The 15,140-nt window shown below is 40.1% G+C and overlaps 1 protein-coding gene across 1 annotated transcript in view; it reads right to left on the reverse strand.

Annotated features, from left to right (window-relative positions):
* The window catches only part of LOC136878967 (caspase-6), a 51,325-nt gene extending 39,850 nt beyond the window's left edge, over positions 1-11,475 (reverse strand). Inside the window, exon 1 of the mRNA XM_067152614.2 lies at positions 11,358-11,475. The gene's annotated coding sequence lies outside the window, so the exon portion shown is untranslated. The remainder of the gene's footprint in view (positions 1-11,357) is intronic.
* Between the last annotated feature and the right edge of the window lie 3,665 nt (positions 11,476-15,140).

Raw genomic sequence — 15,140 nt, forward strand, 5'->3', positions numbered from 1 at the left:
TGCAACTTTCCATTCATTTGGTGTAGCTCCTTAATGCAAACAATAATCCAAAATGAATGGCGAGATACAATAATTGTAGCCCCATTTGCTCTCGTGTTTGGAAAACAAAGGTTATGAGTATGACATTCCGCGCTGTTTCGTGGTTAAACTTGATGCCAAAAGATAGTAAAAAGTTGCTGTATGCTTTTAAAATGTTGTAAAATTAAGGTAAAAACATACGTTTTCTTACCTTAAACGAACTGCTAGTCTCATTATTACAGACACAGGAGCGCGCAACCGAGTGAATTGTTTAGTCAAATATTGTTCCATTAAGTGAAATAATTGCTGAATTTTTGATACTCATCATAAAGTATTGAACGAATTTGTCTTCATCTTTATCAAGGAAGTCAATGAGCGTTGCGAACTCGCCGCGAATACCCTTGGTTCAGCAAATACCATCAATCCAGAATGTCCATTTCTTATTATTTACATTTATTTTTTTTTCATTTTCTGCTTCTTCACATAAATATGCTAAAGCTATCAAGCGATCAATTTTGTTCACTTCGTTCCTCTTCCCTTCGCTTCCGGTAAGTGGGATGTTCGAAATGCGCATCGCTTTAATTCTCAAAGCGTCACTTACGATAAGTGGGAGTCGGCCTTTTAGGTTTCTTCCCTGCTTCGATCGCTTTAGTTATGGAAATCATATCATACTCGCTGAACCTGTTTGTTTTCTACCTCCAGGATTAAACACCTTGCAGTATTATATTGATTTGTAATCGACTTGTGCGGTTAGGAAACGAGTAATTCTAATTATGCTTCTCGCAAATTCACGTCAAGATGACATTAACAAGGGAAATATTTGGGTAGGACCAGAGAGATTTCAACCAAACTTGGGTAAATAATCGATTAATATATCATGAATTTAAAGGTATTAATAATTTTTCTCTAAAGCCAACGGTAGTGTTATAATTAACTGCTGAAAAATAGCTTAGCTACTCCAAGCAGTTAATTGGAGATGATGTATGCACTGTAGAGATATACCGATTGTTCTCTGTAACTTATATAAAACTCTTTACACCGAAAATGAGATCTTGACAACACAAAGAGAATTTTACACTCTACAAACATCTTTCACTTACAGGTGCACACTCTGAATATATCAAAATAACAAAGTGCTGTATAGACTTTTGGGCTTATGCCGCGTCAAGAAAATAAGGTGAAATTCTTAACGTTTCGCAGAAAACTGTGCTCTGCGTCCTCAGAAGAAATCTTGATTGACCACGAGAAAGGATTTCACTTTATTTTCTTGACACGGCATAAGCCCAGAAGTCTATACAGCATCATGTCTATAAGTACGGGCCGTGAAAGCATTAATGGCTTATACAGAATGTTTGGGAGATAAGTGCAAATAGTCTTACACTAGTTAGTAAAATATGATTTTATGAAGTTAGTGAATGGTTTATCCGAGGGTGGAGCTGGAAGTAGAGTGCGATGTTTGTGAGGTAGGTAGTAGCTTCGTTTGCCCCTCCGCTTATACCACCCGCCATACCATATTTCTGGCAGTATGCATGCGACATGTGTAACAAACAATTCTAAGTACATCACTATACTGCAGCTGTACACATCACTGCACTGCAGCTTCAGGACGTATTCTGTATGCGTAAGATGTATGAAAACGTTTTATGTACAAGAAGCGAACGATTTTACACTGAAAAATATTGTAATGTATGTCAGCAAAGACCTTAGTTGTTCATTATTAAATACTACCTGAGCTATAAACATCGAATTTTCAACTTCGTTTTCAAAATGTTTGTGCTTATCTCCCTAACACCGCGTCCATCAAAATATCGAAGAAAAACTCTGTGTATTGAACACAATCAAGAAGAGGAGAACGAACTTCATTGATCACATACTGAGTCAAGACTCTTCTTCAGTTAATTATTAAAGGTAAATATCGTTGGTCGGCAGCCTTGAAGATGGTTTTCCGTGGTTTCCCGTTTTCACACGAGGTAAATGTTGAGACTGTACCTTAATTAAGGCCACGGCCACTACCTTCCCAAACTTTGCCGTTCCCGTCCTTTCATCGCCGACGCTAACCAACTAGGGGGGGGGGGGGGAGGCAAAGTTCTGGAGAACAAGTGAACGGCGAAGTAAATCCTATATGAAGAACACCGTTGATGAATCAGGTTGTGATTCGTACACCAATATGGAGAGGATGGTAGTGGATCGATTAGTGGTCGTATCGACAATTTTTTTTTTTTTGCTAGTTGTTTTACGTCGCACCGACACAGATAGGTCTTACGGCGACGATGGAACAGGAAAGGGCTAGGAGTGGAAAGGAAGCGGCCGTGGCCTTAATTAAGGTACAGCCCCAGCATTTGCCTGGTGTGAAAATGGGAAACCACGGAAAACCATTTTCAGGGCTGCCGACAGTGGGGTGCGAACCTACTATCTCCCGAATACTGGATACTGGCCGCGATCGACAAATACGAAATGACTAAAGGGACGTTCAACTCATGAGTCAAACGTTACCCAATTGCAACAGTCAAGTTTTAGGGAGGAAGGAGGTCTGAGATTGCTCTTGGTAAACTGTCAGAGTGTAGTAAATAAACAATTAAAATTCGGTACATTGATGGAATCTTATGAGACTGATGTGGTGATAGGAGTGGAATCGTGGTTGAGAGAAGGGGTGGGTAATAGAAAAGTATTTCCAGAAGGGTACACAGTCTATCGTAGAGACCGAGGAGATAAAAAGGGAGAGGGGATGTTTATTCTGGTGAAGGAAACTTATTGTTCACATGAATGGTTTACCGATGAAAGGGATGAAATATTAGGGATAAAATTAGTTTGTCATAATATGAAGGAGGTGGGAATTATAGGAACATACAGGCCTGGAAGAGAGGAAAGAGGCATGGAAATATTTGAGAAAATAATAGATTATACTCATAAAAACAATAATAATGATATGGTAATAATTGGGGGAGATCTAAACTTGCCTGAAGTTGAATGGAATGGAGCTGCAAGTGAAGCCCATGAACAGAAACTGGCAAATAAGTTAATTTGGGCGGGAGGATTTACACAAGTAGTACAAGAACCGACTCGTCTCAATAACTTACTAGATGTATTCTTGGTTAAACCATGGGAAATTGTTGATAAAACTGAGGTAATTGAAGGAATAGGTGACCATAAGTCTGTAATAATGGATGTAGGACTGGTACCAAAAAGGCTTAATAAGAGGGTCACAAAAGACAAGAAATTGTACAGAAAAACTAAAGTTGATGAATTTGGGACTTACCTTAAATCACAATTCAGTTGTTGGATAAGTGAAGGGAGTAATGTGGATACACTTTGGGCTAAATTTAAAGGAATCATTTGGAAGGAGAGAAGAGATTTGTACCTGTTAAGAAGGGTAAAATGACCTCAGACCCTGTTTATTATACAAAGGAAATAAGAAAATTAAAAAGAAAATGTAGAATAGTAAACAGGAAAATCAAAGAAGGTAGGGAGAGTAGAGAAAGTATAAAAATGGCTAATGAGGGAACTGAATAGAGTGAAAAAGGAAGCAAAAGAGATTTATATGAATGGCATTCTTCAAGAGGGTAATGACCACAAAGGGAAATGGAAAAAGCTGTATTCATATATTAGGAATCAAAAAGGAAAAGGAATCCAAATTCCTGCAATGGTGGGAGAAGGGGTTGAACACTATTTAACAGATACTGAGAAAGCAAATCTATTTAGTAGGGAATTCAGAGATTCAGTAGAAGATTGTCAGGAGTTGGAAACAGTAACAGAAGATAGAGAGGGAGAGACACATAGGGAAACAAGAAGCTTCTCATTCATAAATGAAGATATTTTCAGAGAAATCCAACTGCTTCAGCAAGGAAAAGCAGCAGGAAGTGATCAAATTACTGCGCAGGTATTAAAGACAATGGGGTGGTATATAGTGCCTTATTTAAAATTTCTCTTTGACTATGTCATAAATAATAGTGTAATACCAAAGGAATGGAAGGAATCTATAATAATACCAATTTATAAAGGAAAGGGTGATAAAAGGAAACCAGAGAACTACAGACCAATCAGCCTGACCAGTATAGTTTGTAAAATACTGGAGAGTTTAATAGCAAAGTACATCAGAGGGATATGTGATGATAAAAATTGGTTCATGAGGAGCCAGTATGGATTTAGAAAGAAATTTTCTTGTGAGGCACAACTGGTGGGATTTCAGCAGGACATATCAGATCAGTTGGATTCAGGAGGCCAGTTAGATTGCATAGCCATAGATCTTTCCAAAGCCTTTGATAGAGTGGAACATGGAATATTGTTAAAGAAATTGGAGGGAATAGGATTGGACGTAAGGGTTATACGTTGGATAAGAACATTTCTAAATTCAAGGGTTCAGAATGTCAAAGTAGGAAATAATATATCACAGGAAGAGCAAATTTGGAAGGGAATTGCACAGGGTAGTATAATCGGTCCGTTACTTTTCTTAATATATGCAAATGATTTAGGGAACAATATAACATCGAAAATAAGATTGTATGCAGATGACATAATTGTTTATAGGGAAATAAATAACATTGAGGATTGCTCATAATTACAAAGGGACCTTGAGAGTATCCAAGAATGGGTTGAAGAAAATAATATGAAGATTAATGGAGGCAAATCAACTGTTACAACATTTACAAACAGGAGCTTTAAAACTGACTTTGAATATACTTTAGATGAGGTAGTTATCCCTAAAGATGGCAAGTGCAAATACTTAGGTGTGAGATTTGAAAGTAATTTGCACTGGAAGGGTCATGTTGATGACATTGTTGGGAAAGCATACAGATCGTTACATGTCATAATGAGGCTACTTAAAGGATGCAACAAAGAATTAAAAGAAAAAAGTTACTTAAGTATGGTTCGTCCATTATTGGAATATGCAAACAGTGTTTATGATCCTCACCAAGAATACCTAATAAAAGAATTAGATGGTGTGCAGAGAAAAGCAGCAAGATTTGTAACAGGGGATTTCAGGAGAAAGAGTAGTGTATCAGAAATGTTAAAGGAACTTGCTTGGGAAACTCTAAGTAAGAGAAGGGAGAAAACTAGACTTATAGGATTATATAGAGCCTATACAGGAGAAGAAGCATGGAGAGATGTCCGTGAGAGGCTTCAGTTGGAAAATAATTATATTGGTAGAACTGACCACAAGTACAAAATTAGAAGGAATTTTAGCAGAAGCGATTAGGGTAAATTTTCATTCATTGGGAAGGGTGTGAAGGAGTGGAACAGTTTACCAGGGGTAGTGTTTGATCCTTTTCCAAAATCTGTACAGATATTCAAGAAGAGAATAAACAACAACAGAGAAAATAAATGAAATGTTAGAGGGTATTCGACCAGTGCAGGATATTGTAAATAAAAAATGTGTGTGATTAAATTAATTCCATCCCCTGGTCTATGGAGTTTGAACAGCCCAAGTAGGGGACTGTCTGTAGGGGTGAAGTACATTGGGGACTTCGAGGGCCCTGGGACCGCTACGGTAGCTGTGAAGGCCCTTCAGTAACTCTGAAAAGTGGTGGCAAAAGGGGCTCTGGTTAAGACGCAGCAGGTCGTTATGCTACTTAGGTTCCAAAATGGGTAAAATATAAATATGTAAATAAATTCAGTGTTAATTTTAATCTTATACCAGTTGTATATTATTATTAGAAGTAATGTCACATACTATATATGAGTTGACTATGTTTGTAAGATATTATAAGTAGAATTTTGTAAACAATATAAATTTAATAAGGATGATGTGTGTGTTTAATAGAACAAATTATTAGCGTAAATTGTATAATATTGTATTCTAGGAAAATTTTCTTCGTCTCTTGTTAATTTAAAAATTAGTGCTTGACAATAATGTATTTTAGTGTACCATTTGCCACCGAGGTAGACACCTCATTTGCAAATAAAGAGATTTTGATTTTTGATTTGATATAGAATTTCATTACCAATCATTTATGTCTTACACATCTTAACCCAACCGTCTATAACAAGAGAGATATTTATGAAGATTTTTGTTGGTAAGCCCAGATCAACACCGAACCACGAGAAAACAGGTAAAGCGAATTAAATCAAAATCGCATGTAAAGTCAGGAAATAAGGCACTATCGTACAGTCCAGGCTGTAAATAATTTTAGTCACGTTTGGTGAAATGGTAGTTTAGGGAAAGGCGCATACAATTTAATTTCTAAATGTACTACAATAACACAAGTTACAGAGAATACAATTTCGGATCATTTATGTCTTATACAGTTTTACCTACCGGGTATGATAACAGAATTGATGAATGTAGACTTTTGTTGATTAGTCCATATCAACGCTCTTCTTCTTCTTCTTCTTCTTTTCTACCACTTTTCCCACACCTGTGGGGTAGCGGGTGCGAAGTATGTAGCACATGTGGATTTAACCCTGTTTTACGGCCGAATGCCCTTCCTGACGCCAACCCTATATGGAGGAACGTAATCAATATTGCGTGTTTCTGTGGTGGTTGGTAGTGTAGTGTGTTGTGTGAATCCATGTTGGGACGAACACAAATACGCAGTCTACGGGTCAGAAGAATTAATCAGAGGCGATTAAAATCTCCAACCTAGACGGGAATCGAACCCGCGACCCTCTGAACCGCTCAAAGCTGACCATTCAGCCAATGAGTCAGTCCATATCAACGCCCAACATGGAAATATTGTTCAATCGTGTTAACTGGCGATGGTTTTTGTTGTGATTGTCTTAAGGTGTAAAACCGGGTGGTCATCGGTCCATACCGACAAGGGAAAAGTGATAAAAAGTCGTGAAAGAACGATCGCTTGAAGAATAAGGCAAGAGGGAGTCATAAAAGAAGATAGGACTTCCTTTACATTAGATGCCCTAATATCACAGTGTCGTAAGAAAACTGAATGTGAAGCCCTACAGTAATAGATAAGTAAAATTAAAAATCCACGTTTTCAATACTAATATTAAACCAAATAAGTTATAACATTTACTTGGAACTAGTTTCGACGCTGGTGAACGTCATCTTCAGCCAAATATGAGAACAGGCAATCGTAAATATACATGTCATCATTAAATCAATGCACATATACACACTCTTAATATGGGACTTACGATGCCCCTAAAAGTATCTGGAGAATAAAACTTCAAATAATCACAATTTCATTTATTCATTTTAATGTTTATAGAGACACTTTATACATGTTTCATCATTTCTGCTTCTGATCAATTGTGACAAGACCTTTTATATAAATTGAGAATCTTCCTACTCTAAGTAGAACTCAGGACTTTCAAGTTTCCATCTTGAGTAAAATAATTAAGTGTCGTTCTAATTGTGAATGACATATTTATAGAGAAACTCTATATGTGGTTCGACCTTTGTATAACATTTCATTTATGACAAGACTTTTTGTTTATTTGCGAATCTCGAACTCAATACTTTCAAAGTTCTAACTTGAGTGAAAAGAATTATATTGTGTTTAGTGTCGTTCTAATCGTGACTTCAAGATTTTGAAATTGTGATTATTTGAAGTGTCGAAACTAGTTCCAAGTAAATGTTATAACTTATTTGGTAGTACTGAAAAGGTGGATTTTTAATTTTACTTATCTATTATTCTCGGTTCAATGCGGACTTAAAAATGAAATTCTTCAATTAAATTAAAAGCCCTACAATGTCGAAAACTCATAAAACTGATCAAAAAACACATTGCATTGACCACTGTTGTCTCTTCTGCTGCTACTCATCTCCGATAGGTGGGATTACTGCTGCGTCCCGAGAAAAACAGCATGACTGAATATTTCCTTTTCGCAAGTTGCTTTACGTCGCACCGACACAGATAGGTCTTATGGCGACGATGGGACAGGAAAGGGCTAGGAGTGGGAAGGAAGTGTCCGTGGCCTTAATTAAGGTACAGCTCCAGCATTTGCTTGGTGTGAAAATGGGGAAACCACGGAAAACCATCTTCAGGGCTGCCGACAGTGGGGTTCGAACCCACTATCACCCGAATACTGGATACTGACCACACTTAAGCGACTGCAGCTTTCGAGCTCGGTGACTGAATATTGGCGGATAGTAGCTGCGGAGTTAGATAATTTTGCACGTACTGTATGATTGTCCCGTCAGCAATGGTTACTACTGCTAGTGTTTACTCTTTTTAAGTAGCAAAGCAATCAAAGTAGTCATCGCCGTACAGGCCATGGAAGGCCCTTGGAGGGGTGGAAGGTAAAGGCTTCCACCAGTGGCGGTTCCTGACATTTTACTCTGGCAGGGCTGTATCGCCGTTTCTTTCCCCTCCCCAATCGGTCCAGTTTTCACTGACCAGCACCACGATAATAATAATAATAATAATAATAATAATAATAATAATAATAATAATAATAATAATAATAATATGTCCGCCTCTGTGGTGTAGTGGTTAATGTGATTAGCTGCCACCCCCGGAGGTCCGGGTTCGATTCCCGGCTCTGCCACGAAATTTAAAAAGTGGTACGAGGGCTGGAAGGGGGTCCACTCAGCCTCGGGAGGTCAACTGAGTAGAGGTGGGTTTGATTCCCACCTCAGCCATCCTGGAAGTGGTTTTCCGTGGTTTCCCCACTTCTCCTCCAGGCAAATGCCGGGATGGTACCTAACTTAAGGCCACGGCCGCTTCCTTCCCTCTTCCTTGTCTATCTCTTCCAATCTACCCCCCTCCTCCGCAAGGCCCCTGTTGAGCATAGCAGGTGAGGCCGCCTGGGCGAGGTACTGGTCATCCTCCCCAGTTGTATCCTCCGACCCAAAGTCTGAAGCTCCAGGACACTGCCCTTGAGGCGGTAGAGGTGGGATCCTTCGCTGAGTCCGAGGGAAAAGCCAACCCTGGAGGGTAAGCAGATTAAGAAAGAAAGAAAGAAAGAAAGAAAGAAAGAAAGAACGAAAGAGAGAAAGAAAGAAAATAATAATAATAATAATAATAATAATAATAATAATAATAATAATAATAGTAATAATCACTGACCAGCACCACGATAATTTTAGATGAATAATAATAATAATAATAATAATAATAATAATAATAATAATAATAATAATAATATAATAATTGGAGGCTAAGGAAGGGAAGATTTTGAGGAAAATCTTAGGTCCAGTCAAAGACAATGGCGAGTTTAGGAGAAGGCACAACCAGGAGTTGTATTCGCATGTGGAGAAAATAACCGACGAGATGCGGAAAAGGAGGATTATTTTAAGGGTTCACATGGCCCGAATGAAGTCAACACGGTTAACCAACCGCATTTTCACTCACCTCCAAGAGAAAAAAAGGCAAAGGGGGCATGGTTCAGTGAGGTACAGAAAAATCTGCAGGAGATTGAGATCGTATTTGAAAATATCCAGGGGCATGTCCCACTTAAGAAAAACCTCCAAGAACATCAGAGTTTCCAACCAAAGCCGAAGCTGAAAACTGGAAAGGCATGGACGAAAGAGCGAAAGGAGCAACACCGCCTACGAATGAAGGAATACTGGATCAACATTAAAGCTCAAAGGAAACAGTTGAAATGGCGGTGTCCTTAGTTGGCCGAAACGAAATAATAATAATAATAATAATAATAATAATAATAATAATAATAATAATAATAATAATAATAATAATAATAATAATAATAATAATAATAATAATAATCCAATAACACAGGCTCAATAGAAATCTGCTTCCACTACAACAGTAATTAACTACGCTACAATAGCATTTATGCACACATATTAACAGGCTAACAGCTAATGCAATCCCGACTACCATTGCACTGCACTGTTTCACTGATCGCAATCACAGGTGATAATAACATTCATGAAAACAAATAAACAGTGCATTCCAGAATTTCTCTCCCCTTGCTCAAATTTCAAATCATGACAACGTATTTAACAATTTGATCACTCTACAAATACTGCCGTCACGTTATGGTTACACTTTGAATCTTTATTTTAGCTTTTTTAATAGAACTGCATTGTTTAAATAGTCAGTATAATGGAATTCATTGGTTTGTAAAATGTTTTGGAATTAGTCCCTAATCTCTAACAACAATTAATATAAGACGTGGAGGGAAAAGCCTGGATACATTGTAAAGTGCTTGGCGATGTTGCTGAGGGCTCCGCCGTTCAGCGCTTACACCCGCCTGCAATCTTCCTTCCGCTGACAAGTTCATATCGTCCTTCCAGGTTTCTCCCGCCCCCCACACACTTACTAAGTCAGGGGACCTACTGAGGGCTCTGCCGGACAGACCATACACCCGTCTGCACCCTTCCTTCCCCTGAAAAGACCATATTGTCCTTCCAGGCTCCTCCCGCACCCCGCACACTTGCTAACTCTTGGGACCGACTGAGGGCTCTGCCGGACAGACCATACACCCGCCTGCACTCTTCCTTCCCCTGAAAAGCCCATTTCGTCTTCCCAGGCTCCTCCCGCACCCCGCACACTTGCTAAGTCAGGGGACCTACTGAGGGCTCTGCCGGACAGACCATACACCCGCCTGCACTCTTCCTTCCCCTGAAAAGCCCATTTCGTCTTCCCAGGCTCCTCCCGCACCCCGCACACTTGCTAAGTCAGGGGACCTACTGAGGGCTCTGCCGGACAGACCATACACCCGCCTGCACTCTTACTTCCCCTGAAAAGCCCATTTCGTCTTCCCAGGCTCCTCCCGCACCCCGCACACTTGCTAAGTCTGGGGACCTACTCAGGGCTCTGCTGCCACAGTCCAAGCGCGCCACTACTAAAGAGAAAATATCCTGCTTGCTGGACAGCAGCCTCGGTCTGAAAGCCTTTGCCATTTTCTTGAGAATAGAAAAACAAAATGTTTACAGCCGAAATAATAAAGATAACATTGTATAACTGAGTATCACACCACATAAGTTCGACTTCGTTACATTTGTCCATCTCTTTATGTAATCAATTAGAAAGTGAAATAACGTTAAATGTTTTTGAAAAGGCGGCGCCCAGGAGCTCTTCATGCACGAACCGCCACTGGCTTCCACTATCCGTTACCTCGGAACTTGATGGAGCAGAGATTGGGCAAACCCCAGGAATTAACCTGATTCTCATTTTTAGTGTAGGCTGAGTGAACCTCAGGACCAAGTGAACCTCCGAAAGTGAAAATCTCGTTTCTTAAAATTTTCGACTTCCCGACGGGGAATCGAATCCACGTCCTTCCGCGTAGACCGAGCACTCCTTTACCACTCGGCTAGGTAGCCCCTACTGTTTTTAAGTATGTACAATTTATTTTACGGCAGAATGACTATTATCATTAAGTTTATGATGTCTTATTTGACCATTGCAGTCTGTCTGGTCCAACTCACTGGAAAATAACTTTTACTGAGATGAACTGCCACTCCTTGTTCTTACCTTCGCAGCCTGCTGCTTCAGTATTCTGAGAAGAACTGATGCATCTTGTTGAGCTATCAATCAGATTGCTATCTGCTGTGCTTGTTTGGTCAGATAAGATAGCCTATCTGTAGCCATAGATACTACCTCAATATGTTCCTGAAGAACCTGTCATGGCTTTTATGAGCAGGAACACCTTCCTAGAAGATAATTCCATGTTAAGGAAACAGTATTGCTCTTATGGACCTACAAGAAGTGAACACACCCCCTCTGAGACACCTATTATTCGTTATGACTAAGGAATATAATAATGTACTTTATGTCAGCCTCTGTGGTGTAGTGGTTAGTGTGATTAGCTGCCTCCCCCGGAGGCCCGGGTTCAATTACCGGTTTGCCACGAAATTTGAAAAGTATTACGAGAACTGGAACGGGGTCCACTCAGCCTCGGGAGGTCAACTGAGTAAAGGGGGTTCGGTTCCCACCTCAGCCAAACTCGAAGTGGTTCTCCGTGGTTTTCTTGGGAATAGGTATAACAACATTCTGCCGAAAATCGGATGATACTTCTCCTGTCTCATACATTTTAAAACACTAAATGGAATAACTGCGTCATGCTGGTTTCTCCTAAGGCAGTCAGTAATTCAGAGGGAACGTCAATTCCAGGTGCCTTGTTCCTATTTAGGTCTCTCAAAGCTCTGTAAAATTCTAACCGCAAAACTGGGTCTCCCATTTCATCAGCATCAACAGCCTCTTCTTGTTCCAGAACCATATCATCTGCGTACTTCCGCACCATTAGTTTAGTATCTCACGCCTGTAAAATTTTAACACGTATCATTTACAGAAGAATGGAAAGACAAGTTTAAACTGAGTTGGGAGATCTGGAGAAATTGTTGAATGGTATGGATAGAATCTTGGGTAAGGAGTAAACGATGAAAGTAAGTAAGTCCAAAATAAAAGTAATGGAGTGCAGTCGAACGATGTCAGGTGATGCATTGAGATATTAGATTAAAAATTAAGTTTTAGAGGAAGTAGAGGAATATTGTTGCTTGGGTAGTAAAATAACTAATGATGGCAGTAGTAAGAAGGACATAACATGCAGACTAGCACAAGCAAAGAAGGCCTTTCTTAAGATAAGAAATTTGCTCACTTCGAACATTAATAAAGGAATTAGATGTTTTTTGAAGACTTTCGCCTGGAGTGTGACTTTGAATGGAAGTGAAACATGGACGATAAGTAGCTAAGAAAGTAAGAGAATAAAAGCTTTTGAAATGTGGTGTTACAGAAGAATGCTGAAGGTGATATGGATAGATCGAATCACGAATGGAGAGATACTGAACCGAATTGTTGAGAGGAGATCGATTCGGCTACATTTATCGAGAAGAAGAGATAGAATGATAGGACACATCTTAAGACACCCAGGACTTGTGTATTTGGTTTTTGAGGGAAGTGTAGGTGGTAAGAACGGTAGGGGTGGGCCAAGGTATGAATATGACAAGCAGATTAGAGCAGATGTAGGATGCAGCAGTTACGTAGAAATGAAAAGGTTACCAGAGGATAGGGTGGCATGGAGGGCTGCATGAAACCAGTTTATGGACTGATGACTCAAACTTATTATTATTATTATTATTATTATTATTATTATTATTATTATTATTATTATTATTATTATTATTTGGCTCCATAGCTAATTGGTTAGCGTGCTGGCCTTTGATCCAAGGAGTCAGGCGTTCGATTCCCGTCTTCAGCATTATAATTTATCAGATGTAGGGCAGCATCCTCACAGACTTGCAGGTCGCTTATAACGCGTCAACTCGAATTCGAGCTAAGGACTATAATTCAAAGGCGTGGTAGGAAGCAAGGAAGAAAGGTCTGTTACAAGAGTGATCTCTTAGGGTTTATGGATTTTTATAAAAACTGGCCCAGAAGCGACGTATTGTGATGCCTACGTCGAATACCTCGATACACCTAAGGCAGTACTTGGAATTAGAGCCAGAACATAGGTTGATTGACCCCAACACATGGAATTAGAGACATAACATAGGTTGATTGACCCTGTCACATGGAATTAGAGCAGGAGCATAGGTTGACTGACCCTATCACATGAAATTAGAGCCAGAACGTAGGTTGACTGATCCTGTCACATGGAATTAGAGCCAGGGCATAGGTTGATTGACCCTGCCACATGGAATTAGAGCCGGAGCATAGGTTACTCACCCTATCACATGGACTTAGAGCCAGGACATAGGTTGATTGACCCTGCCACATGGAATTAGAGCCGGAGCATAGGTTGACTCACCCTATCACGTGGAATTAGAGCCAGAGTATAGTTTGATTGGCCCATCACGTGGAATCAAAGCAGGAGCATAGGTTGACTGACCCTATCACGTGGAATTAGAGCCAGAGCATGGGTTGACTGACCCTGTCAAGTAGAATTAGAACCAGAACATAGGTTGACTCACCCTATCACGTGGAATTAAAGCCAAAACATAGGTTGACCGAGCCTGTCACATGGAATTAGAGCCAGAGCATAGGTTGATTTAGCCTGTCACGTACTGGGCTCAAATGGAGAACCAGTCTATTCCGCTTAAGGAAGCAGCAGTACTTCGCTCCTTTCCCTGCACAACTGTTGTAGCGGAACAGGCGGAGGCGCCGGAGGTAATCGGAGATACCGATTCATTTTGCGCAGACATCTACTCCGCTCCCACCGCTCTTTTCCCAGCATTAGTAGCTATGAGATTGCATTCTGGAGATAGTGGGTTCGAGCCCCACTATCGGCAGCCCTGAGGATGGTTTTCCGTGGTTACCCATTTCACACCAGACAAATGCTGCACCCTAATTAAGGCCACGGGCGCTTCCTTCCCACTTGTAGTCCTTTCATGACCTATCGTCGCCATAAGACCTATCGATGTCGGTGCGACCTGAAGCAAATGGTTAACAAAATGTCAAGTGTTGTTAGTAGTATTAGAGTCTAAGTAAGTTTTATCGTCATGTCTTGTGTCCAAATGTCCTTATGCCGTTTGAACTGGTCCCATGCCCTCACCACTGTGAAAGGCGTTCTACAACAAGCTAAATATAAATTACAACTCCTGCAGCACAGAACACAGTAAACAGTAAACATGTATGCGCTCAGCAAAATCTGGTATATAAGCCAAATCTTGCGTATGCCACGAATGATAGGCAGTCGGATAGCTTCAGCAATAGGATGGTACATATGGCAGGGTGCAATATTCAGGATCAGTAGAGCTACACTTTCACTAGCTAGATCTGAAGGAGGACTGGCTCTTGTTGACGTACATACAAAAAAACAAACCGCACTTCCTTAAACTTACCTTGGTACAGCTGTTGGACATGTTCCTGCCATCTTTCTGCCTTGTCTTCTTTCCCTAGAAGTGGTTTTCCACCTGGTCTCTTAATATTCATATACCTAGTTTTCCTTTCTCCAAAGGTTTCCTTGATTTTCCTATAAGCAGTATCTACCTTTCCTGGGATCATACAACCTTCAACACCCTTGCACTTCTCCTTCGGCCATTCTTCCTTGGCTGTCCTGCACGTTCTATCCACTTCATTCTTTAATCGCCTGTATTGATTTCTGCCCTCCTCATTTTTGTTTGCATTTTTATACTTTCGTCGTTCATCTCGTCAGGTCTAGTATTTCCTGAGTAATCCATTGATTCTTAGTTGATCTTTCCTTTTTTCCTAACATTTCTTCGGCAGTTAATGACCTCATTCTTCACGACTGTCCATTCTTCCTCTATTGTGTTTACTTCAGCCTTTTCATTTAGTCCTTGTGCAACATGTTCTTTGAAA

Source organism: Anabrus simplex, chromosome 8, assembly GCF_040414725.1.
Source record: "Anabrus simplex isolate iqAnaSimp1 chromosome 8, ASM4041472v1, whole genome shotgun sequence".
Classification (NCBI taxonomy): Eukaryota; Metazoa; Arthropoda; class Insecta; order Orthoptera; family Tettigoniidae; genus Anabrus; species Anabrus simplex.